The sequence below is a fragment of the Phocoena phocoena genome, chromosome 7 (assembly GCF_963924675.1).
Source record: "Phocoena phocoena chromosome 7, mPhoPho1.1, whole genome shotgun sequence".
NCBI lineage: Eukaryota > Metazoa > Chordata > Mammalia > Artiodactyla > Phocoenidae > Phocoena > Phocoena phocoena.
The window spans coordinates 99,352,936-99,364,152 of record NC_089225.1 but is presented as its reverse complement, the minus strand read 5'-3'; the positions used below and the strand labels follow the sequence as shown (position 1 = coordinate 99,364,152).

Here is an 11,217-nt window from a genome sequence, read left to right as displayed (position 1 = left end):
GATTTGAAGGGTTCTTTACCCATGCGTGATTTTGTAACATCACGCAATGATCATTTAAAAAATATTGGTTTCCTGAATTATGCAGATTTTCAAAATTTACAGTGGAAAACTCCACTGTATCCATATGAGAGAATGAGAAAAAAGGCACATAAAGTCTTAGGATTGTTAGGAAAATAATTTTTTACCTCCCAGGGACCACCATAGGTCCCCAGGCCACACTTCGATAACTTCTGTTCTAATCCATTCTTACTTGAGGAAATTCTCCCAACATTTCAAGTACCACCTTAAATTCTCTTCTCCCTAGTATCCTAACTGACCTCCCCACATAGATGGGATTACCTCTTCCTTTGTATGGCTCTATTTGTGTACTCATTATATGGTCTCCATGTGAGCTCCAGGGACTGAATCTTAATATACATTTTTATTACTGTAGGGAAAGAACACAATGCCTTAAGAAAGATCCTTTCTGGTTTGAACTAGATCAAATTCATTACGTTGTTTTTATGCAGAATAGTTTTTAATAATCAAGGGACCCAGCTTTAACTGTTGCTATTTCCATTGTTTATTGTAAAGCAGACTTTCTCATCAATTAAACAGTTTTTGACTTTCTTACCCTGAGATGGAAAATAGTTTGTAAAAATGTTGTTTACATTTATTTTCTTGAAATTGCACAAATGATGTACCCTTAAGCTTTTACATATGTCTTTTCCTCTCTCTAGATTGCTGTCTATCTAGCAAACTTCTACTCATGCTTCTTGATGCAGAAGTTACCTCCCCCAACTCCATGAGACACTGTTCATCTCCTAAAGTAGTTGCAGTCATGCTGTATTGTGCTGAAGTCCTTTTTGCAATTTTCTCTTAAAAGAATTCTTTCAAAGATGCTCAAACGGGCCAGAGAAAGAGATCTATTTCTCACGTCTGTTGTGCAGTTGGTAAGGGCAGGAGTGTTGTGTTATGTCACTCATATCTACATGAGTAGAAAAGAGTATAGTACCTTGGATGGGGTATTCCCAGCCAACTTAAGAAATGATAGATCATGTTTCAGTCAGACCCCCGTTGGTTTCCAGAGGCAGAACTTCAACTCTAACTCAAGTCAAATAAGCATTTATTTGTGAGTGTATATTGGTTGATCGGAAGGTTCACAGAATTGAAAAGCAGCCGCACCACAAGCCTCAAGCGTACAGGAACCAGGCCTGCTCCAGGGAATTCAGATATTGGAACTGGGACCAGCATGCTTTCAGGACTTCATGACTCATCTTTAATTTTTTTCTATAGACCAGCTTTCTCTATGAAGCTAGAACCATGGCTGCTACCAATAGCTCCTGGCAGCGTATCTTACCAGCACTGCCATCTACAGGAAGGGACTTTTCTCCCAGAAACAACTGAAAAACCTCAGGACCATTAGATGGCCTTGTTTTGGATTACCTGTCCAATTCCTGGACAAATCATTATGACCAGGAGGGTGAAAAACTAGACTTGGCTCAGATTGGGTCATAGGCCAATCTTAAGGACAATTACTGTGTCCAAGGCGGGGGTTCGTGAAAGAAGAGGGCAGCAATCTTTGAAGCTAATTATTAGAACTGGGGCATAAAAGACTGGGGAGAAACAGTTCCCCTCCAAAAGATGGCAAGTTCTGTTTTCAGAAAAGAGGAGGAGTCCTAGATAGACTAATCATTAAATGTCCACCATAATAACTGGCTGGTCTGTCTTTACAGAATCTCTTGTGAAGACATTTGAAAATACCATGTTAGCCAGCCATGGCCAATTTAATCATGCTGTATGCTTTGGAATATTGACATCAATGAATATATCTGTGACTGAATGAACATAGTTATTTAATAATTGTACTTTAATATTTCAGGTTACATGCTTTCCTAGTATTGCAAATCAACACTTCACAGAAAACTGTTATTATTTTCCTATGGCGAATAATGTAATGAAATTACATGAGCTCTACCGGATTTTGCACAGAATTGGCATTCACATTAGTTTCCCCAGGATTAATTTGGGCTGGCCATATAACATGGTCTTCCTAGGGTAACTATCACCCTGATAAGACCCTCAAGAGGCTTGAACGGGTGACCCAGAGCCACTGTGCCATTCAGAGGACTCTGAGTCTGTACTTGAATACCAAGCACAGGGCTTGGCACAATGGGTTGACTGCTCTCCTCAGAGCAAACCCAATGCCTAACTGCTTCACTCAAAATAATCCAATGTCATATGAATAAATCTCATGCTCCATTTTCATCTTACCCCTACTTTCTTATTTAGTTATCAATTATCCTTAATTTTCATAATTGCCTATCATTGTTGACAACCTAGTTTAATTCAGTGTACACAGAAGTCTCTCAAATATTTCTGCCCTCATCATTCTATTATAGTTGCTCTGGCTAAGATCCCCAATGTTGATCTCAGGTTAAATGTCAGAGGGTCCTCTTCCTAGGTTTCAATCTACATTAGATTTCCTGTATTAAACTATCTCATCCTTCCCTTTTTTTTCTTTCATAGCACCTCATATAATTTATAATTATAGACGTATGTTTATTTAACTAATGTCTTCTCTCTAACTCTAAGCTCATGAAGATAGGTACCAGATCTTTGTTCATTGTTGGGCTTGATGTATTAGATGCTCAGAGAATATTTGTTCAGTGACTGAATGAATAAAAGAAAAAAGTACCTTTTTGAGCCATGTTCCTCCAGGAAATAAAATCTGCCTCATATGCAACGGGTAATTCTAAGTAATGGAGGAAGGGCAAATGAAAAAAGAAATAGCAGGTAGCCCAAATACAAAGACAACATAGGTTTTAATTTTTAAAATATGTCTTCAAAAATGGCCTGGGCCCTGTAATGCTCTTGAACATTGTCTGTGAAAATAAAGTGCACATGTTTTATATTTGAATACACGGAAGCAGGAGACGTCTGTCTCCCCACTGTGAGCACTCATAGGCTGGATGGTGGTGACTAAATTCTGCTCCCTTTGAGTTCCCTTTACTTTTCGGACCAGAGAGATTGACCAACAGAAGCCAGTGGTGTGACCATCTCCAAGGACTGGTGCCCAAGCCTTTTCTTTCACATATTGATAACGTCTGAGGGGAAGAGGGAAAAGTACATTGAGTCAAGGGTCATTTGCACTGAAAACATCTTCCTTTCTCTGAACTCTAGCATGTGTTTTTCAGTTAAGTTGGAATCATTTTTTTCAAAGGAAGCAGAAAAGCTATGTTTGTTTTCCAACACTTCATCAACATCAAAGTATTTACCAAGTTCTCATCTGTGTGTAGCACTTTGCTACTTGCATTCCAGCTTTGCCACTAATTATCTGTGTAACTTGGGCATGTCATTTTGTTTCATGTAATTTTTGACTCTAGCTTCCTTATTTGTGAAAAATAAATAAAAGGTTGGCGTAGTTTAAGGTCTTTCCGGATCTAACGATCAAGGAAGAAAAACAAGCATCGTATATCTTGTGAGTTTATTTAATACAACAAAGCAATCATTTGCTCAAGGAAACTAGGAAATTCACTCAAATATTCATTCTACAGTCCTGCCTAGACTTAGAGTGTAGTGAATAAGAACATTGACATGGGAGCCTGAGCTTGAATTCTGGCTTTGCCATCTCCCTGATTCTAGGCAAGTTTCTTAACCTCTTTGTGCTTCATCAAACTTCGATGTAAAGGGAGAACCATGACACTAGTACTTAACTCAAAGGATTTAGTGTAAAATGTATCAGATGTTTAGAATATATAAAGATATTCAATAAATATTAGCTATTATTATTTATTGGGAACCGACTCGGTGCCAGGCACACTGTGAAACATTTGGGATATAAGAATAAATAATCGGGCAGTTAGACTTTACTAACTTTAGGCCTTTCAGTGGTTCTTAAATCTGGTTGCACATTAGAATCACCCGAGGAGCTTGTAAAATTCCATCCTTGTGTCACTCTGTGGGAACTGGGGCTCAGACACCAGCACAAGTGCTGATAATCTGGCTACTGTTATTGTTGTGAGTAATAACTGTCCTTCGTCTCTGTCCCAGGAGTCTTGTGCCTTCTCCCGGCACTCATGGAACTGAAGCAGAGTGACCTGTTAGCTTACAAGTAGGATAAAATCTCAGACTCTTCATTTTTTTTAATACAGTCTAGATCTAGCAATGAGTTTATAGGAAATATAAGGGAAAGAGGACAGGGTAAACAACATTAAGAGGATATAATCAGCCAAACTCAGAATGTAGGAATTCTACAGAAGAAATAATCCAATTTCTTCGACAAATAAACAGCATGGTGGGGAAGGATGGAGAATTCTTAAAGAGACTAATATCAATCAAATGAAGTGCATGGGCCTTGCACAGACCATTATTCAAGTAGAACTTGCCATTCATTCATTCATTCACTTGTTCATTTTGCTGGGCTAGGAGCTAGAGATACAAAGACATAAGATATAGTTTCTAGTCTTAAGAATATCATCATTTAAAAAAGGGAGGCAGACATGTAAACAAATTATATAGAAACTGTGATAGAAGTAGGTACTGGATATAGTGGAGGAAAGAGGGACCGTTAATTCACGGGGCCTAGAGAAAAATTTAAAAAATGAATTCATGCTGGAGCTGATCCTTGAGCTTAATTTTACAGCCACCTGGAGTAGCTGAGATAAGAGCACTGTACTTTCCATGCACAGAACACAATTAACTTGTCTTCCTCAGAAAGTTCATCCATACCCAGGATGCCAGTGATGTCCTGGAGGGATTTGTATCCCTGTAGGATCTTTTGCACCCCACAGGCAATATCATAACGCTCATTGCCAACAATGTTGGGATCCACGATGGGAGAGGTGGAGTCCAGCGGGTCCACAGCTGGATAGATGCCCAGCTCAGCGACAGCATGGAACAGCACAGTGGTAGCATCCAAATGGGCAAAGGTAGCGGCAGGAGCAGGGTCAGTCAAGTCATCAGCAGGCGTGTAGATAGTCTGCACAGATATGATAGATCCCTTTTTGGTGGTGGTGATTCTTTCCTGCATGGTACCCATGTCAGTGGCCAGGGTGGGCTGATAACCCACAGCAGAAGGTATTCTGCCCAATAAAGCAGCCACTTCTGAGCCAGCCTGGGTGAAGTGAAAGACGTTATTGATCAACAGCAATGCATCTTGGCCTTTTCTTGGTCTCTGAAGTATTCAGCTACAGTTAATCCAGTCAGAGCTACCCAGGCCTGAACACCAGGCAGTTCATTCATTTGACTGTACACCAGCACTGCCTTGGAGGTAGCATCTGTTAAGTTGATAACACCAGACTCAATCATTTCATGGTATAAGTCATCGCCCTCACAGGTCCTCTCACCAACAGCAGCACACACAGAGGAACCACCATGGGCTTTGGCATTGTTATTGATGAACTCCACGATCAGTACTGTCTTGCCAACTCCAGCACCACCGAAGAGCCCGGTTTTGCCACCCTTGGCCTAGGAAACCAGCAGATCCACAACCTTGGTACCAGGAACCAGAATTTGCTGCTCAGCACTCATCTCCATGAATCCAGGAGCCTCAGCATGAATACTGGCAAAGTGTTTGGTTTTGATGGGACCTCTCTCATCAATATATTCTCCAGTGACATTCATGATTCTGCCCAAGGTCTCAGGGCCGAGAGGAAGTTTTGATTGGTGCATCAGAATCCAGGACTTTCTGTCCTCTAAGCAAGCCTTCTGTACCACCCATGGCAATGGTCCTTGCTGTGCTCTCACCCAAATGCTGGGCCGCCTCCAAAACCAGACTGGTCTCCCTGCCTTGCACTTCCAGGGCATTTAGGATGGGTGGCAGTCCCTCATCAAATTGGACATCCACCGCTGCACCAATGACTGCCACAATGTGCCCAGTGGCGGTGCCTGCCTTTGGCGAGGGATATATTTAAGCAGCATTGTCTCTGGCAGGCCGGAGCCGCTCACAGTAAGAGCTAGGCTTGGGGTAGCGGAGCTGAAGGGCTGAGTCCCTGAAAGGCCCCAGAGCCTGGGGCAGCGGCCGCACGACCCACAAGACCCAACAAGGCGGAGCCCGGGTCGGAGGGTAGAATGAAGAGCATTTGACTTTAACACCTCACCTCCCAATCAAGTGAGAAAAATTCCCGCTGGGTTCCTTGTCTCAGAAAAGAGTCTTTTAGATTCAACACAAAATGTGATGCTATCGTCTGGAGCAGAATGCCATCCCTAAGTCCCTCACATCTCTAGGCGGAGCTGAGATGCTGGGCAAATTCACGACCCTCACTGATGTGTTAAGGGCTTAGATCTTGATCAATCATCTTAATTTGTTAGTTGTAGAACAGTGTTTTTATGCTGTTGCGTTATATAAACCTAATTTCTTTATTCTGGTGTGTAAATATTATTTCTTGGTATAAATAATTGGTTATATCAATTTGCTGGTTTTACTCATCTGTAAATCCCGAGTCTCTAGAAAAAAAAATGTATACATAAAACTTATTTGATGCATTTTTTTACAATCATATAATTTAGCCCTTTCAAATGTATGATTCAAAGTTTATAAAGTAACTTTATCAAGTTGTGCAACTTGTATCAACATACATCTGTTGAAGAGCATTTCCTTTGGGCGGAAATTTGAAAGATGAATAGGTATTTGATAGGGAGACAAGGGAAGAGAAAGATAATCCAGGGAAAGTGGAAAGGATGAGCAAACGACTACAATATTAACTAATTAATAGAAAATTAATAGAATTTTCATTACGTACCCAGCTAAGAGCTTTATATGGATTATTTCACTTACTATGAGGTCATAACAACAACATAACAATGATGTAGGTAGAATTATTATAATAACCCTCATCTTACAGATGGGGAAGCTGAGGCACAGTGAGTATATTGCCTTAGGTTGCACCATTGGTGAGTGGTGGGATAGAATTGTAATTCAAATCCAGGTAGTCTGACTGTAAGGACTACATCCTTTCTCATTCTGTCTTCCTGCTTGAAAGGTCCTGAGGTCTAAAAGCAGACTGGTATAAAGGAGCTTGAATGACTTGAGTGCAGAGGAAGTGGCAGTGGGCAGGAGCCATGGGGCTGCTGAGAGGGTACTCCAGCTTCTGTCTGGTGTGACTAATGGATTATGAAGATGAGGAAACAAGAGGAAGGGCAGGTAATATTGAGTCTGAGATTTCTGAGGGTCACTCAAGTGGAAACATCCAGAAGGTGTCTGGATACACACAACAGGGCTTGCAATAAAGATTTAACTTTCACTTATGTATAAGTAGCTGAAGACAAGAGTGTAAATGAAACTATCCAGGCATAAGGAACGAAGAGAGAAGGCATAGGACAGAACTCTGCAGGATGTGAACTTTCGAAGATAGAACAAAGGAAGATGCTACGGACTGAATTGTTCATAAAATAAAATTCATATGTTGAAACGCTAACCCTCGATATGACCGTTTGGGAAATAGGGCTTTTTAGGAGATAATTAAGGTTAATGAAGTCATATGGCTATGGTCCTAATCCAAAGGGATTGGTGGCCATATAAGAAGAGGAAGAGAGAGAGAGATCTTTCCACACATAAATACTGAGAGAAGGCCATGTGAGGACACAGCAAGAAGTCTGCTATCTGCGAGTGAGGAAGAGAGCTCTGACCAGAAACGGACCCTGTTGGACCTTGATCTGGGGCTTTTACCTCCAGAACTGTAAGAAAACATTTTCTGTTGTTAAAGCCACCCAGTCTATGGAACTTTGTATGGCAGCCCAAGCAGACTAAGACAGAAAAGGAGCCAGTTGTGCAGACTAAGAATGGATGATCAGAGAGGGAGAAAAAGATAGAGTGGCATCATGGAGGTCCAGGTTGTAGTCCCACAATAGGAATAGTAAACCGGATTTCCCTCCAAGAGGTCATAAATTTTGACACATACTCATTTGATTTGACAAATAAGAAGTCATTGGTGACCATGCCAGCGTGTGGAGGTGGTGGGGCAGAAGCCAGATTACAGTGGACTGAAGAGTACATCTGAGTTGAAGAAGTGGATTGTCTAGAGACCCTTTGTACTGGCCTCACCCAGGAGCTTATCAGAAGTTCAAACTCTCAGTCTCCATCCTAGACCTACTGGATCATAATCTCATTTGAATAAGATGCCCATAAATGAAAGTTGAGAGTCTAGACCATTCCTTGTGGGAAGCTACGTGGGAATGAAAGGAGGGAGGATTAGGGGATAGTCAGGGGGAAGCAGAAGGGAATTTTAATTTATTTTTCAGGAGGGAATTTTTAAATGTGAGGCACTTGAATTTACTGATAGTCTGTGAGGAAGAAATCGGCTGAAAGAGAAAGACTGAAAGGAAAGGAGAAAGAAAGAATAACCAATGGAGCAAGGACATAAGAGGTGAGATCAAGAACTCAAGTGGAGAAAATAGCCTAGTTTGAGAGTAGGGACACTTCTCCATTTGGCCTGGGAAAAAGAAAATCTTGGTTATGCAGACATAGATCTTTAGGTAGGCGTGAAGAGCTGAGGAAGTATATGTCCAACAGCTTCGGTCTTTTCCTCTATAAAGTTGGAGGCATAAACACCTTCTTAAAAAGAGGAGTGAATTGATTGAAATGCAAGTGGTTAAAATGAGGGTCCATGGGATCTGGGATGGATAGGAAAGTATGTGTCCATGAATATGTAAAGGAGTTCATCTTGGGTGGCCTTGGCCTGCAGCAGCTTGAAGCAGGATTTCGGTTCCCAGCCAGAGATTGAGGTCCGGCTGTGGCAGTGAGAGTGCTAAATCCTAACCACTAGACCAATGGCCAGTGACAAGGCCCTGGCCCAAAGGGCTTTGCAGAAATGAATTCCCACAAAGACGGAAAGTAGTGAAACAAGTAAAGTGTTTATTAGGAGGAAAAATAGTACGTGTGGATAGACACACAGGCGGGCTGAGAGAGAAAGTCACGCCCTCGTGGTAGTTTGAATCACTTATGTGTGGCATTTCTTCCGGGTTTCCTTTGGCCAATCATCTTGCTTTACCTGGTTCTGAGTCTGTATTTGGTTTATCTCAGGGTCCTCCCATGTGTGCATGTGCATCTCTTAGCCAAGATGTATTCTGGTGAAGAGGCCTATGGGTAGGTCGACATCACTCCCTTTTGATTTCCAAGGAGCCTTTCTGCACATGTATAGTCAGAAAGGTGGCCTTGACCTTGAGAATGAGAAATGTGTGGTCTCTTATCTGGGTGGGGCTCAGTTCCTCCTCGTCTTCATCTTGGAGTTATCTGTCCACAGGGGACAAACTCTAGCTGCTCAGCCAGGGACCCATCTATCTCCTGCCTCAGAATGGAATGAAAGGGAAGGACTGAGAAACGGGAAGATATAATAAGAGCCATGAGGTCAAGAGAGTGTGGTCAAGGATTGGTGCGTTGGAGTTAAACATGTCAGAGGTGAAGCAGAAGCACCTCTGGACAATGACAAAGTCTTGGGGGTGGCCATGGAGTGGGTGGTCGATGAGTGACAAGACTGTTAGAGTCATGAAGATTAGAGAACGTTGAGCAGAGTAGGTCAGATAGATTGTCAGCGTGGTTGTTAAGGTCATTCCTGGTGACGGTCAGATGGAGACAAAAGGCTGAGAGCTGGATTTGGACCGCAAAGTTCTCAAGGGGGGAATCTGTTGTGACTGTGAGGAGAAAGGCACAGAGGATGGAATAGGAAGATGTGTGAAAGCTCAACGAAGTGAAGATTTTGTATGATGGTTTAAAAGCAGCAATGGGGAGCAAGTAGAAGGAGGGCAGTGATTCTCACTCCTGGCGGTGATAAGGAGTCAGGGATGCCAGGAAGGGAGAGCACAGTGTGTTCCATGTTGCTCTGAGCTCACCAGTTCCTGCTGTGGCCTCTAATCTTGCTGTCTGCAAGTCTCACTGCTTCTCCTTCCTACCTTGTCAGTTCTTCCAATATCACTGGTGGTCACCAGACTGAGCAGCTTCTCATCTGCAGTCTCCCTGCTTGTTTCAACCATGCAGCCTCAAGGCCCGTGGTCTGGGATGGGACCCTGATGGCCAGTGAGGACTCCAGCGCACAAGAGATGCTCTGTAAGTGTTGGACCTCTTCCTTTCCTTCTCTCCTTTCTCCTGGTAAATTTTGTACACTTGAAAATGGAGTTCGGTGATTGCAGCCACAGCCCAGCCACTGCTGATGGTGAGCTGGTGAGCCCTGAGTGAACCCAGGAAGGAAAAGAATACCTACCATCTAGCAGCCATCAGACTGCAGCCACTCCCCACAGTAAGCCCTGAGAAAACTCAGGATGTGAAAATACTACAGAATACTGGCCCCCAGATAGCTTGAGGTGCCTAACAAAGGAATGATCTCAGTGAATGATTGCATCTTCCCATACATAGAAAAGTGCTAAATTCCCTAACTTGAGATTTCTAGTTTTCTTTAATTAACAGGAATCTTTTGTTCCTACTACCTGCCCTTGTTGCAAAACTCCTATACATTCTAGCTTCCCACCTCACCTCCTCGGAGCAACTCTCTCAGGGTTACTTGAGAGGCCACCTCGTGGGCTTGAAATCCTAAAAATTTCTGCCAAATAAAACATAACTCTCAAAAAAAATAATAAAAAGAACGGAAGAAAAAGAAAATGGAGTTCATAAAGATGGGGAAGTGTGGGTGTTGAAGGGTTGTGAGAAAGAATCTGTTGGGAGAAGAGTCGGGAGAGATTGGCCAGAGACCTACAGAGGTGACATTTGGCAGCCAGGATTTATAAAACGGAGGGAGCATTGGAGACTTTGAGCCTGGGGAGTGATAGGATCACTTCTGTATCTGGTGAAAATAATTCTGTAGACAGCTGGAAGGATGACTTGGCAGGCAAGAGGTTAGGAACCAGGAGATGAGTTAGTACCTGATGCTCAGGACTGATTAAAGGAGAGTGAGGTCTGGATCAGAGAAATACTTGGAGGGTAGTTTTAAGTCATTTAGGTCCATGACTTATATCAGTGTGGGTCAACATTGGAAAGAGAAAGGAGAGAAGGTGTGAAGGTTAGTTCTCCTTGCAAGTACGGATTTCAAATTGCGTTACAATTACCTTATGACTGAATTCTTCATCTTCTTTATAATTTTGTTTTTGCAATTATTCTTCTTTGAACTCCTCCAATTGTTTTTGTTTGTATAGTCCTATTTAACTAAAATAGAAACTCCAGCTAAAGTGTCATACCAGTTGTTACAGCAGAACCCGGGAAGTAAGGCACTTTGATTTGTGAAGTAAGCAAGGCTATCAAAAATATTTTTC

General features: G+C 42.2%; 1 pseudogene; it reads right to left on the bottom strand.

The window, feature by feature from the left end:
- Window positions 1-4,618: 4,618 nt before the first annotated feature.
- On the bottom strand, window positions 4,619-6,062 carry LOC136125435 (ATP synthase subunit beta, mitochondrial pseudogene; annotated as a pseudogene).
- Window positions 6,063-11,217: the final 5,155 nt, after the last annotated feature.